The sequence below is a fragment of the Rana temporaria genome, chromosome 5 (genome assembly GCF_905171775.1).
Source record: "Rana temporaria chromosome 5, aRanTem1.1, whole genome shotgun sequence".
Taxonomy (NCBI): Eukaryota; Metazoa; Chordata; class Amphibia; order Anura; family Ranidae; genus Rana; species Rana temporaria.
The window spans coordinates 194,577,192-194,596,322 of NC_053493.1; the positions used below are offsets into that span (position 1 = coordinate 194,577,192).

The following is a 19,131-nucleotide window of genomic DNA, read 5'->3' on the forward strand; positions in this document are numbered from 1 at the left end:
AGCGGCTTACCTTCTCGCTGGATCCACAGACAAGTTACTCACCTTGTCCCTGGATCCTGCGATGCCTCCCCACTGTGTGAGCGAGCGGGTCCTCCTCGCTCGATTCACACAGTGTCCCCGTATGCCGCCGATCTTGTTCCCTGCGACGTTATGACTCAGGGGGGCGGAGAACGGCGCCAAATTCAAAAAAGTAAACAAACACAATACATACAGTATACTGTAATCTTATAGATTACAGTACTGTATGTAAAAAATACACACCCCCCTTGTCCCTAGTGGTATGCCCAGTGTCCTGCATGTACCTTTATATAATAAAAACTGTTCTTTCTGCCTGAAAACTGTAGATTGTCCAAAAGTGTCCCTTTATGTCAAAAATGGTTTTAGAGCAGCTAGAAAACAGCGATAATAAATTATAATCACTTGCAGAATTGTGCGATAGCGATTTGTGGGGAAATACGTCATAAAAAAATAAAAGTAATGACAGCGACAATTCGGCAACTGAGCACATTTCAGTGATTTTGAGTTGATTACATTATTGAATAATTTTTATTATAATTATATTATTATTTGTTATAATTATTTATAATTATTTATTATATTATAATTTATAATTTTGTTTTTAAAAAAAAATCATACCCGGAATGCCTACAAGACTCTTGTTTGGTCAGATTTAAGTGAGTTATTCCTAAGAATTACAGGCCTACAGTATAAAACGCCAAATTTCCTTGCAAAATAATTGTACCGCTTTTGGTACGTAATTCCAGACAGAATAATACCGCCAGGGAGGTTAAATCTATGGGCTCTCATAAGGAACCATTGATTTTGACATGTCAAAAAAGAATGCTTAACATGGCTGTGTCCAGCATTAAGCCAGGTTTAGCAGCTTTTATCAGTGTCAGACATTTTACAGCTGTACCGCCGTTCCTCGGAACGTGCTGGCTCTAGGTTTTTTTACAGCCTGAAAATGCCTATGCCACTTCTAGCTCCTAACAGCCTATGTGCGCATGGACACATAGAATAGCATTAAGAGGCGTTTTTAACCACTTAAGGACCGCCTCCTGCATATATACGTCAGCAGAATGGCACGGCTGGGCACATGTACGTACAGGTACGTCCTGTTCATGTACCCAGCCGTGGGTCGCGGGCGCGCGCCCACGGCGTGCTCCCGCGACCCAGTCCAAAGCTCTGTGACCGGGACCGCGGGACCCGATCGCCGCTGGGGTCCCGCGATCGGTCCCGGAGCCGACGAACGGGGAGAGCCGTGTGTAAACACGGCTTCCCCGCTCTTCACTGTGGCGGCTGCATCGATCGTGTCATCCCTTTTATACGGGGACACAATCGATGACGTCACTCCTACAGCCACACCCCCCTACAGTTGTAAACACACATTAGGTGAAACATAACTCCTTCAGCGCCCCCTGTGGTTAACTCCCAAACTGCAACTGTCATTTCCACAGTAAGCAATGCATTTTAAATGCATTTTTTGCTGTGAAAATGACAATGGTCCCAAAAATGTGTCAAAATTGTCCGAAGTGTCCGCCATAATGTCGCAGTCACAAAAAAAATCGCTGATCACCGCCATTAGTAGTAAAAAATAAATAATTAAAAAAAATGCAATAAAACGATCCCCTATTTTGTAAACGCTATAAGTTTTGCGCAAACCAACCGAGAAACTGTTTTTTTTTAATTATTACCAAAAATATGAAGAAGAATACGTATCGGCCTAAACTGAGGGAAAAAAATATTTTTTTATATATTTTTGGGGGATATTTATTATAGCAAAAAGTAAAAAATATTGCATTTTTTTCAAAATTGTCGTTCTATTTTCTGTTTATACCGCAGAGGTGATCAAATACCACCAAAAGAAAGCTCTATTTGTGGGAAAAAAAGGACGCTAATTTTGTTTGGGAGCCACGTCGCACGACCGCGCAATTGTCAGTTAAAGCGACGCAGTGCCGAATCGCAAAAAGGGGCAAGGTCCTTTAGCTGCATTTTGGTCCGGGTCTTAAGTGGTTAAGCTACAAAAAAGTCTGATGGTGCTAAAAGCAGCTGTAAAAACGCTCTGTGTGCAAAAGGCCATAAAGTGCTCAGTCCCTAGTAAGACAAGTATAGAGAAATATGAACTAAAAATACCTTCCCATATCACTGGCAGTTGCTGCATTGGGCTATTTCACATAAAAACGTACCAGGTTCCTGCTTATTGCATTATCACATTATTAAAAAAAAATGCCTAGGTACATAATTTTCACAATATGACAACCCCAAAAGCAAAATCTGATCTCTTTATATCACAGGTGTCAAACTGGTGGTCCTCCGGCTGTCGCAGAACTACAAGTCCTATGAGGCATTGCTAGGCTGACAGTTACAAGTATGATTCCCACAGGCAGAGGCATGATGGGACACCACTGGTTTAGATGATTTGTTTGTGAAGTAGACATTCTAAAACTCTATCATATATAGAAACTCACAACACTTTATGTTTTTTACTCTATTTATACATTTTTTCACACAACTTCCGTCAAAGATTCACACATTTTTCTAATTGGATTCAAGTAGAAAACAATGGCATTCCCCAGTGAATATTGTGTGAAAACATTTACAAATAGATCTTTTTTGTGGTATGGAGAAATAGGTAGATATATGCACTTCTTGTTTAAATGTGGAAAAAAATGTTATAGTAGTTACTGCACGGAATTATGTATAGTCTATGAGGAATTAATGTATTCTCAACCTTAAAACACTCTAAGCGTTTGCTAATCCATTATTACAGTAAGCTGTACACTCACAGAGTAATTATCTAATAACCCCTTATAAAAGACCGTAGCTTCCTAATCTGTTTATAATTATCATTTCAATGATCCTGTGCATTAATGTCTGACCTTCAGCAACTTTGACCTGATCTTATTTAGCTCTAATATCAAATCATTACTATATAAGAAACTATCCATGACCAAATGAATGAACCTCAGGTACAGTTAATTTCTAGAGCAATTATCTTCTCATGTAGGGAGATTTAAATGATTATCTGCACGATTTCACACAGTTTTATGTAATTCTGCAACATTATAAATTCTGTTTCAAATCATATTTCAAGTGCTAGGCATTACCATTGGATTTTACAGTCACTGGAGCTACCAGGGATTTACAGTAAGGTAATATTAGTTAATAGGTTTAGTAACACATAACTTGGTTGTGATAACAGAAATTCTGTCTATGAAATTAGGTAATCTAGATTCCCCCCCCCCCCCAAAAAAAAAAAACAAGACCCCTTTAAAGACAATATACCCATTTTTAAATATAAAACAAAACACATTGTATGTAATAAATTGGGTGAACAATGTGATGTAAACAAATATTCATTGTTTTGTGTATACTGCATTGTAACCCCAATTCTACGTCCATTAACTATTGGCTTTGACTTATTCAGGATCTTGTCCTAGATGGGATTTTTATAATGCTCAGACTTTGGCATGTCAGGTATAAACAGTGCAGTAGCCACATCCCTGGGATATATGGAACAAAACGAAAAATCCCCTTTTGATGGAACTTTAAAGACCACACACACTGATGTATTCTGAAAAATTATTTTACTACATATAAAAGGTTCCAGATCAGACAGAATGATCAATGATAAAAAAAATCAAGCGTCTAGCAAGATGTACATAAAACAAAAACAACAAAGAACCAAATATAACAATTTGTATAAAATGACAAGAATACTCTCCAGTACATAGTAATCCCCGGTACCCGACGCATTTCTAGTTGAATACCTTCGTCGGGGGTATAGGATAGAGATAAGTATGGTCATAAATTGTTTTTACTCAGATAGAATGATTCTGTGAAGAGAGTAGGTGAGGCAGCTGTCTGGATGGGGGTGCGGATGAACACCAGTCCAATGTCAATCTGGGCTTGAGATTGCAAATTCCCAGGTGTATTTAGACAGATGGGTAGCAGCAACTGAATTCCAGTGGTTGATTTTAAACAGTGTTGGTTCTGTGGAAGATCGGAACGGGAGCTAGCCGGAGCCTTCAATGAAGCTCCAAATCAGTGGGTAACACCAAACAGTCCCTGTCTTCAAACGTTGTCCAAGTCTATATGAGTGTAACTATGTATGTGGTGTCTCCCTTTTCTGCAGTTTATTACATTAAGCATTTTTTTTTGTAAACTGCATTTGAATTATATTGTGAGTGTAGAGCGTCCGTGTAGTGTGAACATAGTGATAGTGCAGTGTCAGTGTAGTGCATCTGTGCAGTTTTACTGTAGTGTCAGTGTAGTGTGTCAAGGCAGTTTTACTATAAGGTGAGTATTCCCACGCTACTAAGGAGCAAAGATAAAAATATAAATAAAGATGCTGCAGACACTGTAAGGATCAAACACTACCCATAAATTGGTATAAATAAAATCAAGAGTTGGTGTTGCGCTCCGTAAAATAAAATAGTAATGTGCAGTAAGTATAAAGTGTTTTTTTAAATAATTAAATAAATGAAATGTACTTTGCATGAAAACACAATGGCCCAGATTCAGGTATGACTTGCGCGGGAGCAAGTGTGATTTGCGCCGCGCAAGTACGGATTTGCTCCCAGGCAAATTTGCGGGTGACCCAGAAAGCAAGCTAAGCCTGAAATGTGCCATTTTTGCACGGAAGCAGTTTCTCTGCCCCGGCGCAATTAAGGGGCAATTTTGCTCAGGGAGCAACTTGCGCTCTCATGGTTTTCCCTCAGCAAATATGCAAATGAGGAACTGCCACTGATTCATAAACTTGCGCGTGTGAGGAGCATTTTGCTCCCAAAGCGTGCAAGCTGTTTGGCCGGGGCAAATTTGCACTTTATAAAAGCAGGGGCAAGTTAGCAACAGATGGCCACAGGTCAGCTGGAGAGCAACTACAGCACTCCTCACCGTGTGTAGGGACTACAAACAAGAAAAAAAATAAAAACTTTGAGCATAAACTAAATATAGAAAAGCTCCTAATCTGAGCAAAAAAAAAAATATCCCCCCCAAAAAAAATATAAGCATAATCAAAATAAATAGGAAAAGCTCATTATATGAGCAGCAAGGGATAGGTAAAAAATACAAAAAATAAAAGGAAAATATATATATATTTTTTTGGACATCCTTGTGTCAAAGGTGCCCGGGCTCTGGCTCCTCAGTCTGCGTGGTTGAGCCTGTGGTGGGGATGGAGCATGGGGTGGGGATGGAGGGGGGGGGAGCATCAACCCCTACTTCCTCACTCCTGGCAGGTGGTGCCTGCATGCCCTCCATGGCGTTGGCCAGGCGGGTGAGCACGCTGTTGGTTTGGGCCAACATCCGCAGCTGCCGGGTGGTATTGGTCCTCTGCTGCCGCCGGGTTAATCTCCCCTCCTCCCGCACAGCAGCAGTATTGGCCTCCACCGCACCTGCCAACCTGCTCACCTCCGCTGTTAGCAAAGCGATGGCGCCCTGCTGCTCGACCATGCAGGTGACCATGGCTCCACAGTTGGCACTGACTTCCTCCAAGCTCTCAGTATCTCGTATCCCCCGGTCAGCATGCAGGGTGAGGGCCTGCTGCAGAGAGGAGGAGGAGGATGCCAGGCTGTCCGCCACCCGCCTCAAGTCTCCCACCATGTCCCCTATATGGCGGGTCTGCCGGGCCTGCTCCTCCTGCAGACCTTCACGGAGGCTGGAGGGTACACCCCTCGTTTTTCATAGAGCCTTCCTTGGAGGAGAGGCTGGGGCACGAACTGAGGGAGAAGAAGGGGAGTGGGCCACACTGGAGGGAGGGACACTGGAGGGAGGGACACTGGAGGGGGGGACACTGGAGGGGGGGAAACTGGAGGGGGGGACACTGGAGGGGCTTGCCCTGGAGGGCGATGATGTTATGGTCTGGGGGTGGTGGGGAGGTCAGGGATGGTGGGATCCTCCTGGAGGTACACAGATTCATCCAGGTTGAGGATAATGGACTCCTCCACCACTTCCTCCTCCCTAGATGGACTCTGGCCGATATCCTCCTCCACCAACATGCCCAGTATCTGCAGGGGGCCTGACTGGACCCCATGATGTTCTGGGGATGGCGTGGGTCGCCCTACAGCCGACGACGGCCCAGCCTCATCATCAACATCTGTGGATGACACAAAAAAAATATGTTGCTGGAGCAACACACTTATCACATGTTCCCTTCTACCCCCTCCCATGATACACAGCAAATATGAGAAATAAAAACTTTTTACATCTTCCCTTCTACCCCCTCATATGTTCCCTTCTACCCCCTCCCATGATACACAGCAGATATGAGAAATAAAAACTTTTTACATCTTCCCTTCGACCCCCTCATATGTTCACTTCTACCCCCTCCCATGATACACAGCAAATATGAAAACAAAAAACGTACCAGTCCCCAAGTCCCCAACAGTGGAGTCGTAGCCTGGGACTCCCTCCACCTGCTCCAGCGCTAGACTTTGCGCGATCACCTCCTCATCAGGATTTAGACGGATCTTGCAGGGTGGTCCTCCTCCCGTGCCACTCGTATGCTTACGGATAAGCACAAGCTTATCCCGGACCCTACGCCGCATGTCATTCAACTTCTTTTGAATGTCCTCCCACGTACTTTCTTCAATACCCAGGGCATTTATGTCCAGGGTAATGCCATCATAGATAGCCCTCCTTTGGGCTACAGTGGAGTGCTGCCGCTGGGCACCATACAGCACATCACTATGGCGCGTGAGTGCCGCAAGAAGTATCTCCATCTCTGAAGCTATAAAATTAGCTTTTTTTTTTTTTTTTCATGAGGAGGTGCCATATCAGCAAAAAGGGCAAAATTACCTTGCTCAGGGGGGGGGGGGGGGGGGAAAAGCAGGATGTAATTTTGCACAGGACCTGCGCAGGTCTGCCCCTATTTATTTGCTCAGTGCAAGCAGCTGGGCAGAATTTGCCCTGAAAATAGGAGCAAACCACTGCTGAGTGGAAAAAAAGATAATTTGCATAGGGCACACCCACTTTCACTTGCACTGCCTTACGCCCTGATTTTTGCCTTACAAAGGAGCAAGTTAGCAGACAAAAGGAATCCTGAATCAGGTGGCAATCTTTCCAATTTGCCCCAGCGCAGAGCAAATCAGCTGCTCTTCACATGTGTAACTAAAGGGCAAATCTACCTGAATCTGGGCCAATGGGTTCAATAAATATCATAAAAAGTGCTACTTAACATAAACAGATCCTAAATCCAGTAAAGTGCAAAGATGGTGTGCTGGTCAGGTGAATGAAGTGAATAAATATATTACTTGAAGGGGATAAATATATTACTTTCAATTAGAATCAGTGGATAAATATATTATGTATCACGTTTAAAGAAGAGTCCATGTAAACAATAAGAAAAGTGCAAATAGTGCTGGTGAATCACAGAAAAAACTCTTCTGGATCCAAGGTGCAGAGTGCAATCTAGAGGTACTGTCAGGGACGTACTGTTCACTCCCCTCGGCACGCGCCTACGCACATGCGCCAACCACGGACCTTGCACACAGCTATGCAGCCGTTGCGCGCTCCTTCGTACCTAACCAGCCGTCACTCGTGCGTGCGCGCGCATGTGCACGCATTAGACGCATCTTTTGGCGCCCAGCAAGCCTATAAAAGACACTGTGGTGATGCTGCACCTCGCGGCTTGATCTGCATCTGTTCCCTGAGCTCCTGTTGCTGTTTGAAAGCATTCTGTTCCAAGTGTATGACCCGGCTTCCTGACTCTGCTTCCTGCTCCAATCCTGACTCCGGCTTGTTGACCTTGCTCCGTTCCCTGCTTGAATACCCGTTGCCAAGACCTGGCCTGGACTGACTACTCTTCTGCCTATTGCTTCTGCTATGACTCCAAGTGTTTGACCCGGCCTGCCTGACTCCGCTCACCTGCACCTGCTGCGCTGCTAACCTGCATCCACGCCTCTGCTAACCTGCATCCACGCCTCTGCTAACCTGCATCCTCGGCTCTGCTGACCTGCATCCACGCTCTGCTGACCTGCATCTACTAAGTCTGCAAACCTGCATCATCTGCTTCCTGTCTCTCGGTTCCCATCTCACCAGCAGCAACAACCAGAACAGGCACCTACCACCACTGTCCCCATTCCAGTGGTCTCCGAGCCGGGGTTCTACGGGAGGTCTCCCTCCACGCGTCAGGCTCACACCCAGGTATGTAACAGTATCAAGCCGCCATGTCGGAGCCTGACGGAGGGACCTCGCCTATGGACAGTGTCTTTCAACATCTCACAGCCCTCACTCAAGTTGTGAAATCCCTGCAGGATAGCCATGTCCGGACAGATAAACAGACACAAACCCAGGCTACCTATGCAGACTTATCTTCGGACCTCATTTCCTCTACTGGAACGATACCATTCCCTGAACCCAGGGTTCCTCTTCCCGAGAGGTTTTCTGGGAACCGAAGCGAATTCCGGGCGTTCCGCAACGTATGTGAACTATACTTTTCGCTGTTACCTCGGACCTTTTCCTCTAAAGTTACCAGAGTGGGCTTCGTTATCGCCCTGCTGCAGGGGGAGCCCCAGGCTTGGGCCCATCATCTACTTGAAGTCCGTCATGGGGTTCTTGACTCTGTCTTCCTTCCTCGATGCTATGGCCTGACTCTATGACGACCCTCAGCGAACTTCCACTGCTGAGGCTGCCCTCCACACGCTCCAGCAAGGCTCCCGAGCCGTTGAGGACTATGTAACTAACTTCAGACGCTGGAGCACAGATACCCAGTGGAATGAGGCAGCCCTGCGGCATCAATTCCGTCTTGGTCTCTCCGAGAGCTTGAAGGATGAACTAGCTCGGGTCGGTGTCCCTGATACCCTTGAGTCCTTAATTGCCTTGTCTATTCAGATAGACCGACAACTCCGGGAACGCAGAACCGAAAGAACCACTCAGCCACTTCGCCCTGCTTGGATGCTTCCCCGGACACCAGCTTCTGTATACCCTGCCCGTGTCAGTACAGTTCCTGGTAGATCCTCACCTTCTGTCACCACCGGGCCTGGGCAGCTTGGACTGATAAGACATTCTTTAACTGCCAGGGAACGACTTCGCCGGCAGCAGAATTTTCTGTGCATGTACTGCGGGAAGGCTGGCCACTATGTCTGCTCTTGCCCTGCCAAACTGCGCAAGACCCTGGCTACCTCGTCTCCCAGTTTGTCACCTTCCTTTACCAAGGCCACTCACCTGGACTTACCTATTTTCCTTCAATTACCTGAAATAACTATACCAGTTACTGCAATAATAGACTCAGGGGCATGTAGCTGTTTTATTGATCTGGACTTTGCAGCACAACAGCGCATCCCACTCCAACCCAAGACTCAGGGTCTTTCCATCTTCCTGGCAGATGGGTCTCGAATCAAGTCTGGAGAAGTAACCCAAGAAACCCCTTTTTTGCCTGTAGTCACCTCTACGAATCATAAGGAACTTTTACGTTTGGACGCTATAGCATCTCCTATGTTTCCAGTCATTTTGGGCCTACCTTGGCTCCAGGCACACAATCCACAGATCAACTGGGAAACCGGTAGGATTGAGTTTCAGTCTCTCTACTGCCGGCAACACTGCAGGCCCTCATGTCCTAGCACCTCTGGTCCCTTGTTATGCCTTGAATTAGACCCAGAGGTACGTGCTGCAGTACCCCAACAATACCATGAGTTCTTGGACGTTTTCAGCAAGAAAGGGGCTGAAGTCCTGCCGCCTCATCGTCCGTATGATTGCCCAATCGAACTTCTACCCGGTGCTGAGATTCCGTTTGGACGCATCTTCCCCTTGTCTGAGTGGGAATTAGAAGTTCTGAAAGAGTATGTCGACGAAAACTTAAAGAGGGGTTTCATCTGGCCTTCTACTTCCCCGGCAGGGGCAGGAATCTTTTTTGTAGAGAAAAAGGACCATTCTCTCCGGCCCTGTGTGGACTACAGAGAGCTGAACAAAGTCACGGTTAAGAACCGGTACCCCCTGCCCCTGGTCCCCGAACTCTTCCAAAGACTCAGGACCTCCTCTGTGTTCACCAAGCTAGACCTGCGAGGGGCATACAACCTGGTCCGCATCCGTGCCGGGGACGAGTGGAAGACTGCCTTTTGTACCAGGTTCGGCCATTACGAATATTTAGTAATGCCCTTTGGCCTATGTAATGCGCCTGCAACATTCCAACACCTAGTCAATGACATGTTTAGAGACTGTCTGGATATTTATGTAGTTGTCTATCTGGATGATATCTTGATTTTTTCTTCTTCTCTTGAGCAGCACCGAAGACACGTCAGGAATGTACTCTATCGTCTCCGCCAACATGGACTTTATGCAAAACCAGAAAAATGTGAGTTCGAGCGACAGAGCATTCAGTTCCTCGGCCTAGTAATCTCAACAGAGGGGTTCAAGATGGACCCGTAGAAGGTTTCAGCCATTCTGGACTGGCCCGCACCTTCAGACAAAAAGGGGGTGCAGCGATTTGTTGGCTTTGCCAACTTCTATCGAAGATTCATTAAGCGATTCTCTGCCATTATTTTTCCGATTACACAGCTAACAAAGCAAAATGTCCGGTTCCGTTGGACCCCCGAGGCACAGGCCGCCTTCACAAACCTAAAAGAACTTTTTACATCCGCTCCCATCCTGAGTCACCCTGACCCGACTCTACCCTACTTACTCGAGGTAGATGCCTCAGAAACAGCGGTGGGTGCTGTCATCTCCCAACGCCAGGGTCTCAAGGACTTGATGCACCCAATAGCATTCTTCTTCCGTAAGCTCACCCCATCTGAGAAGAACTATGATGTGGGGGACCGGGAGCTCCTGGCCATTAAGTCTGCCCTGGAGGAGTAGAGGTACCTGTTGGAGGGTGCAGCGCACCCTATACTCATCTATACAGACCACAAAAACCTAGAGTACCTGAGAGCCGCCAAACGTCTGAGACCACGCCAGGCACGATGGGCATTATTTTTCTCTAGGTTTTCATTCCACATTACTTACCGGCCAGGCTCCAAAAACACCAAACCAGATGCCCTTTCCCGCATGTTTGATGACCCGAAAGAAGTGTCAGCTCCAGATACCATACTATCGGAAGGTAACTTCTTACTGTTGCAAACCAACCTGATGTCTAGCCTGAAACAAGCTTCTGTAGGTGTGCCTGAGCCCTCTGGAGTCTCTCTGCTACCCAAGGAGGGGTTACTGTGGAAGAATGACAAAATTTTTGTGCCGGAGGAAGTCCGAGCTACAGTGTTGAACCTGTGTCATGACCATCCCCTGGCAGGCCATTTTGGGTTGCATAAGACACTGGAACTAGTCCAACGCACATTTTGGTGGCCAGATCTGGAAAAAAATTGCAGGGAATATATCAGTTCTTGTGCTACCTGTACCCGTAGCAAGACCACCAGAGGCAAGGCCTGGGGTCTGCTCAGGCCTTTACCAATTCCTGACCGTCCTTGGAAAATGATCGCGATGGACTTCATAGTGGAACTTCCTCCGTCAGAGGGTTGCTCAGCCATTTTTGTAGTGGTTGACCGTCTATCCAAGATGGCTCATTTCATACCATTGAAAGGCACGCCCTCTGCCATGGAGACCGCCCAGGTCTTTATTAAAGAGATAGTAAGATTACATGGGGTCCCTGCAGACATTGTGTCAGATAGAGGGGTGCAGTTCACCTCTCGCTTCTGGAAGGCGTTATGCAAGGTTCTGAAAATTGAACTGTCCATGTCTTCGGCCTACCACCCCCAAACCAATGGGCAAACTTAGAGGACAAACCAAACCCTCGAGCAATATCTCCGATGCTTCACCTCCTTTGTCCAAGATGACTGGGTAGCATTACTACCTTTGGCAGAGTTTGCCTTTAATAATGCCAGCCATTCGGCCACAGGTCAGTCTCCGTTTTTTGCCAACTACTGGTTCCACCCGACCTTCCTACCTGATCTTGTCTCTGACTCAACAGTCCCGGCAGTCCAAGATACCGTTGATTTTCTTACCCGTAACAGCAAGATTCTGCAGGAAGCTTTGACCAAAGCACAAGCAGCCAGTAAAAGGATGTTCGATAGGAAAAGGAGAGGAGAACTGAGCCTTCAACAAGGCGATCAAGTTTGGTTATCCACCACCAACCTTAAGATGGCTTGCCCGGCAAGGAAACTGGCACCTAAATTTATCGGTCCTTTTCCAGTAAAACGGAAGCTAAACGAGGTCTCCTATGAACTTGCCTTACCTGAGTCAATGAAAATCCACCCGGTATTCCATGTGTCTTTACTAAAGCCTACTGTACCTGATCCTTTCCCTAACAGGGGGTCAGGACCACCTGAACCTGTAATCATTGACGGTGATCAGGAGTTCGAGGTGGAGGCTGTATTGGATTGCAGAAGAAGGAGGAACCAGCTTCAATTCCTGATCAAATGGAAGGGGTACGGTCTAGAGGAGAACTCTTGGGAACCCCAACAGAACATTCATGCCCAAGAACTAATTCAGGCCTTTTTTCGGACGCATCCCCAAAAAAGAGCTCTCTTGGGCACCCGGAGGTTGCCCTTAAGGGGGGGGCACTGTCAGGGACGTACTGTTCACTCCCCTCGGCACGCGCCTACGCGCATGCGCCAACCACGGACCTTGCACACAGCTATGCAGCCGTTGCGCGCTCCTTCGCGCACGCGCCAAAACGTACCTAACCAGCCGTCACTCGTTCGTGCGCGCATGCGCACGCATTAGACGCATCTTTTGGCGCCCAGCAAGCCTATAAAAGACACTGTGGTGATGCTGCACCTCGCGGCTTGATCTGCATCTGTTCCCTGAGCTCCTGTTGCTGTTTGAAAGCATTCTGTTCCAAGTGTATGACCCGGCTTCCTGACTCTGCTTCCTGCTCCAATCCTGACTCTGGCTTGTTGACCTTGCTCTGTTCCCTGCTTGAATACCCGTTGCCAAGACCCGGCCTGGACTGACTACTCTTCTGCCTATTGCTTCTGCTATGACTCCAAGTGTTTGACCCGGCCTGCCTGACTCCGCTCACCTGCACCTGCTGCGCTGCTAACCTGCATCCACGCCTCTGCTAACCTGCATCCACGCCTCTGCTAACCTGCATCCTCGGCTCTGCTGACCTGGATCCACGCTCTGCTGACCTGCATCTACTAAGTCTGATAACCTGCATCATCTGCTTCCTGTCTCTCGGTTCCCATCTCACCAGCAGCAACAACCAGAACAGGCACCTGTACCCCACCGCGCTCCTACCACCACTGTCCCCATTCCAGTGGTCTCCGAGCCGGGGTTCTACGGGAGGTCTCCCTCCACGCATCAGGCTCACACCCAGGTACGTAACAGGTACTCTGTAATAACAACAGGTGGCACTGTGACTTCTGTGATGGTGGGTCTTCGGTGTAAGTAACACCCGTAGGTGTAATACCTTCTTACCTTACTGCTGTAAGGTAAGCAGCATTGAAATAGAGTAAGAAGGGGGAGGGGTGGTTTCTCGCTTGTTCCTTCCTTCCCTCCACCAACTCTGTCGATCGACTGACCTTCATAAAAATGAATCAGGCTTGGATCAACACCAGCTACCAAGCAACTGATGCTGATGTAACTGAATATTTTTTTTTAAATGTCAGATCCCTTGGAGACTGCCTATGCTGATGCTGAGTGACTGTCCTGTTATGCTGCTACCTGAATATCCTTTTCCTCCTCAATGATATTGCTGATAGCTAGTAAGAACATTGTTGGTTCTGGGCACCACCACCAGTGCCTAAGGCCCAATTTTCTGCCCCTGTTTAACAGGGGCGTATAATAACAATTTTTGATGCAATACTTTGCATGTGGCTCTTTGCTGCGCTCCAATTACATTATCTGTGAGGGGTTGCAGTGTTGTGCCTAAGGCCCAATTTTTCTTCCCCTGTTTAACAGGGGCGTGTAATAACAATTTTTGATGCAATACTTTGCAGCAGGGCTTATTAATGTGCTCTAACTAGAGTATCTGTAAGGGGTTGCAGTGTTGTGGCACCACAACCAGTGCCTAAGGCCCATTTTTTCTGCCCCTGGGTGTATAATAACAATTGTTGATGCAATTCTTTGCATGTGGCTCTTTGTTGCGCTCCAATTACTGTATATGTGAGGGGTTGCAGTGTTGTGCCTAAGGCCCAATTTTTCTGGCCCTGTTTAACAGGGGCTTGTAATAACAATTTTTGATGCAATACTTTGCAGCAAGGCTTATTAATGCACTCCAACTAGAGTATCTGTAAGGGGTTGCAGTGTTGTGACACCGCCACCAGTGCCTAAGGCCCAATTTTTCTGCCCCTGTTTAACAGGGGCGTGTAATAACAATTTTTGATGCAATACTTTGCAGCAGGGCTTATTAATGCGCTCCAACTAGAGTATCTGTAAGGAGTTGCAGTGTTGTGGCACCGCCACCAGTGCCTAAGGCCCAATTTGTCTGCCCTTGTTTAACAGGGGCGTATAATAAAAAATGTTGATGCAATACTTTGCATGTGGCTCTTTGCTGTGCTCCAATTACAGTATCTGTGAGGGGTTGCAGTGTTGTGCCTAAGGCCCAATTGTTCTGCCCCTGTTTAACAGGGGCTTGTAATAACAATTTTTGATGCAATACTTTGCAGCAGGGCTTATTAATGTGCTCCAACTAGAGTATCTGTAAGGGGTTGCAGTGTTGTGGCACCGACACCAGTGCCTAAGGCCCAAATTTTCTGCCCCTGTTTAACAGGGGTGTGTAATAACAATTTTTGATGCAATACTTTGCAGCAGGGCTTATTAATGCGCTCCAACTAGAGTATCTGTAAGGGGTTGCAGTGTTGTGGCACCGACACCAGTGCCTAAGGCCAAATTTTTCTTCCCTGTTTAACAGGGGCGTGTAAAAAAAAATGTTGATGCAATACTTTGCATGTGGCTCTTTGCTGCACTCCAATTACAGTATCTGTGAGGGGTTGCAGTGTTGTGGCACCGCCACCAGTGCCTAAGGCCCAATTTTTCTTCCCCTATTTAACAGGGGCGTATAATAACAATTTTTTATGCAATACTTTGCATGTGGCTCTTTGCTGCACTCCAATTACAGTATCTGTGAGGGGTTGCAGTGTTGTGGCACCGCCACCAGTGCCTAAGGCCCAATTTTTCTGCCCCTGTTTAACAGGGGTGTATAATAAAAAATGTTGATGCAATTCTTTGCATGTGGCTCTTTGTTGCGCTCCAATTACTGTATCTGTGAGGGGTTGCAGTGTTGTGCCTAAGGCCCAATTTTTCTGGCCCTGTTTAACAGGGGCTTGTAATAACAATTTTTTATGCAATACTTTGCAGCAGGGCTTATTAATGCGATCCAACTAGAGTATCTGTAAGGGGTTGCAGTGTTGTGGCACCGCCACTAGTGCCTAAGGCCCAATTTTTCTGCCCCTGTTTAACAGGGGTGTGTAATAAAAATTTTTGATGCAATACTTTGCAGCAAGGCTTATTAATGCGCTCCAACTAGAGTATCTGTAAGGAGTTGCAGTGTTGTGGCACCGCCACCAGTGCCTAAGGCCCAATTTTTCTGCCCTTGTTTAACAGGGGCGTATAATAAAAAATTTTGATGCAATACTTGCATGTGGCTCTTTGCTGCACTCCAATTACAGTATCCGTGAGGGGTTGCAGTGTTGTGGCACCGCCACCAGTGCCTAAGGCCCAATTTTTCTGCCCCTGTTTAACAGGGGTGTATAATAACAATTTTTTATTCAATTCTTTGCATGTGGCTCTTTGTTGCGCTCCAATTACTGTATCTGTGGGGGGTTGCAGTGTTGTGCCTAAGGCCCAATTTTTCTGCCCCTGTTTAACAGGGGTGTGTAATAACAATTTTTGATGCAATACTTTGCAGCAGGGCTTATTAATGCGCTCCAACTAGAGTATCTGTAAGGGGTTGCAGTGTTGTGGCACCGACACCAGTGCCTAAGGCCCAAATTTTCTTCCCTGTTTAACAGGGGCGTGTAATAAAAACATTTGATGCAATACTTTGCAGCAGGGCTTATTAATGCGCTCCAACTAGAGTATCTGTAAGGGGTTGCAGTGTTGTGGCACCGCCACCAGTGCCTAAGGCCCAATTTTTCTGTCCCTGTTCTAGTATTTTTCTTTGTTTGATTATTTTCTTATTTGGGTTTATTGTAGCTTTCTCCTAGGTTATCATAGTGTCATGTTTATTTTCCTATACTAAATACTCATCATTGTCAATGCAAACACCAAAAATCTAGATTGGTTCTTTTAGGCAGCATTAATATAATAATAAGCCACACATTGTTGAGTATCCAAAAATATTTATTGTTTTACATTTAAAATGTGTCATTTTTTTTATCCAAAAATATCTTAATATAAATTCTTTTATTTTTATTTTTTATTATCAAGAAATATATTTTTGGCAGTAAATATTTGTCAACATCAATTTTTTTTTCTTTTTATAATTTTTTGTTGTTATTTTTTTTAGAGATATCTTTTTTTTGTGTATTTTCTTTGAGAATAAAAAAATAAAAAATATCTGGTTAAAACATATGAACAATGACCAACTTTTTAGCAGTTGTTCATGCGTTTTAGCCAGAATAGAGATTCAATTTTAACCACTTAAGGACCGCCTCCTGCACGTATACGTCAGCAGAATGGCACGGCTGGGCACATCCACGTACATGTACGTCCTGTACTAGAGAAAAGAAGAAATTTGCGCCAGCCTAAATGTATAACAATCAAGTCCTTGTGAATACACACAATCAATGTGATAATAAAGTCCAAAAAAACTGAAGTTCTGGAACAAACAACACCCGGTGCACTGATGATTGAGTGAGCCACCACCACATGGACTGAGGCTTACCAGAAACCAGATAAATATCAGCGTTTATCTATTACTCCACAGCGGGATATCCAGGGAAATGGGATCACAACACAGGATGGAATCGAAAGTGCAGCATAGATCTTTGAACCATAGAATCCACGGAGGGATGTGACTGGTTGGTATAGACAGATCCTTATAGCCCGTTCCGGAAGTGCCCTCCTCTGCTGCCGATTCCAGCGAAGTCTCCTCACTACTTCCTCCCGACTCACCTCTACCGACCCGGTCCGAAGCTCCGTGACCGGGACCGTGGGATTTACGGACCCGATTGCCGCTGGAGTCCCGCGATCGGTCCCCGGAGCTGAAGAACGAGGAGAGCCGTGTGTAAACACTGCTTTCCCGTTCTTCACTGTGGCGCTGACATCGATCGTGTCATCCTTTTTATAGGGGGACACAATCGATGATGTCACACCTACAGCCACACCCCCCTACAGTTGTAAACACACTTCAGGTCACACATAACCCCATCAGTGCCCCCTGTGGTTAACTCCCAAACTGCAACTGTAATTTTCACAATAAACAAAAAAAATTACAATGGTACCAAAAATGTGTCAAAATTGTCCGAAGTGTCCGCCATAATGTCACAGTCACGAAAGAAATCGCTGATCACCGTCATTAGTAGTAAAAAAATAATAATTAAAAAAATTGCAATAAAACTATCCCTTATTTTGTAAACGCTATAAATTTTGTGCAAACCAACCGATAAACGCTTATTGCAATTTTTTTACCAAAAATAGGTAGAAGAATACGTATCGGCCTAAACTGAGGAAAAAAAAATTATATATTTTGGGGGATATTTATTATAGCAAAAAGTAAAAAATATTGATTTTTTTTCAAAATTGTCGTTCTATTTTTGTTTATAGCGCAAAAATAAAAACGCAGAGGTGATCAAATACCACCAAAAGAAAGCTCTATTTGTGATAAAAAAAGGACGCCAATTTTGTTTGGGAGCCATGTCGCACGACTGCGCAATTGTCAGTTAAAGCGACGCAGTGCCGAATCGCAAAAAGGGGCCTGGTCTTTTACCTGCATTTTGGTCCGGGTCTTAAGTGGTTAAAAAAATAAAACAAAACATTCATAGAAAAACAAGAAAAAATTTAAAACCTCTGTTTTCGCTCCACCATTTGTGTTTTCTTTCTCATCTGCCCTAAGCAGATGTAGATGTCTTCAATTTTAGCTCTGCAGGACAACAACTCTCCATTTAAGACCTGGGCTCTGTAGGTGTCCAATCCACCTTCAACAGCACAAATACCTCCTGAAATTTGGAAACAAACCATGTATTACAATTATGCAGGACTACATCTATTACCTTAAGCTGTGCTGTATGACACTGACCTTATGTGGTGGCATTTTCCACTTCCTGCACATCCCACGGGGGTGGGGCTTGTGTGGGGTTTGTCTGCTCCAGTCTTGAAGCTTGATTGCGCCCTATGAGATTGTAAAAAAGGGATACATGATTCAAAAAGATTAGAGTCCTGAAAGAGGAATATCAATCATTCTTTTTATAAAGTGTGGTACAATTTTTACAATACTTCTAAGCTTAACACAGGATTTTATCCATTACCAAAGCTGCTACATTTCTCTATCTTTGGCCAAGTTTCCTACATGGAAACACACCAAGTATCCACTGGATCACCTCTGTGTGACACCCTAACTAGGTTGTTCTTGTGGTCAACACTCAGTGCCGATCCTGACCTCCCTGGGCCCTAAGCAAAATGACATGGCACATTAAAAATGAGAAGCGGGGGGCACTGACGACAGTGACATGTCACATTAAAGAAAGTTGAGAAGCGGGGGTAGGGGGTGTTCTGCTGTCGGAAATGACATCTTACATTAAATTAAGAAGCAGGGGGTGCTGACTTCTTACATCTTCTCCCATGCAGCCAGCGAGTTGAGAAACGGGGGGAGGCAGGGGCCTCTAGTAATTTGGGGGGCCCTTTTCGCAGCTTTGCGGGGCCCTAAGTGGCTTGCATAGTGAGCCTATAGGGCGGATTGGCCCTGCCAACACTGCTATTGAGTCCATATGTGTAACCAACTGCTGAGCATACTCTCCTTTTACTGTATATTGACTTAAGTTGGATTATTTAAATCTAGTTAAGAACACATCTACATTAAATAAAAAATTGGTCTCACATAAATAGATCTTAAATAGAATGAACGACGACTCATACGACCAATTATTATGCCCACAAACATGAACCTTGAGACATCTATTCTTGAACTGTATATATACAACCTGAAAGAAAAAGCACATGCCGCACAATAATAAAAACAAATAATCAGAGTACACATGAAAATTATTTACTTCTTCTGATGACTTTTTTAAATCTCTGCATTTGTTCCGGCTCTCTTAATTTGAGGTC

The 19,131-nt window shown here is 45.4% G+C and overlaps 1 long non-coding RNA gene across 1 annotated transcript; it reads right to left on the reverse strand.

Moving 5' to 3' along the window:
* Window positions 1-7,751: 7,751 nt before the first annotated feature.
* Window positions 7,752-13,184, reverse strand: LOC120940535. The gene is made up of 2 exons (XR_005749441.1): window positions 13,140-13,184; window positions 7,752-8,059 (listed from the first exon to the last, which is right to left on the reverse strand). It is a non-coding gene; the product is annotated as an uncharacterized LOC120940535 (long non-coding RNA).
* Between the last annotated feature and the right edge of the window lie 5,947 nt (window positions 13,185-19,131).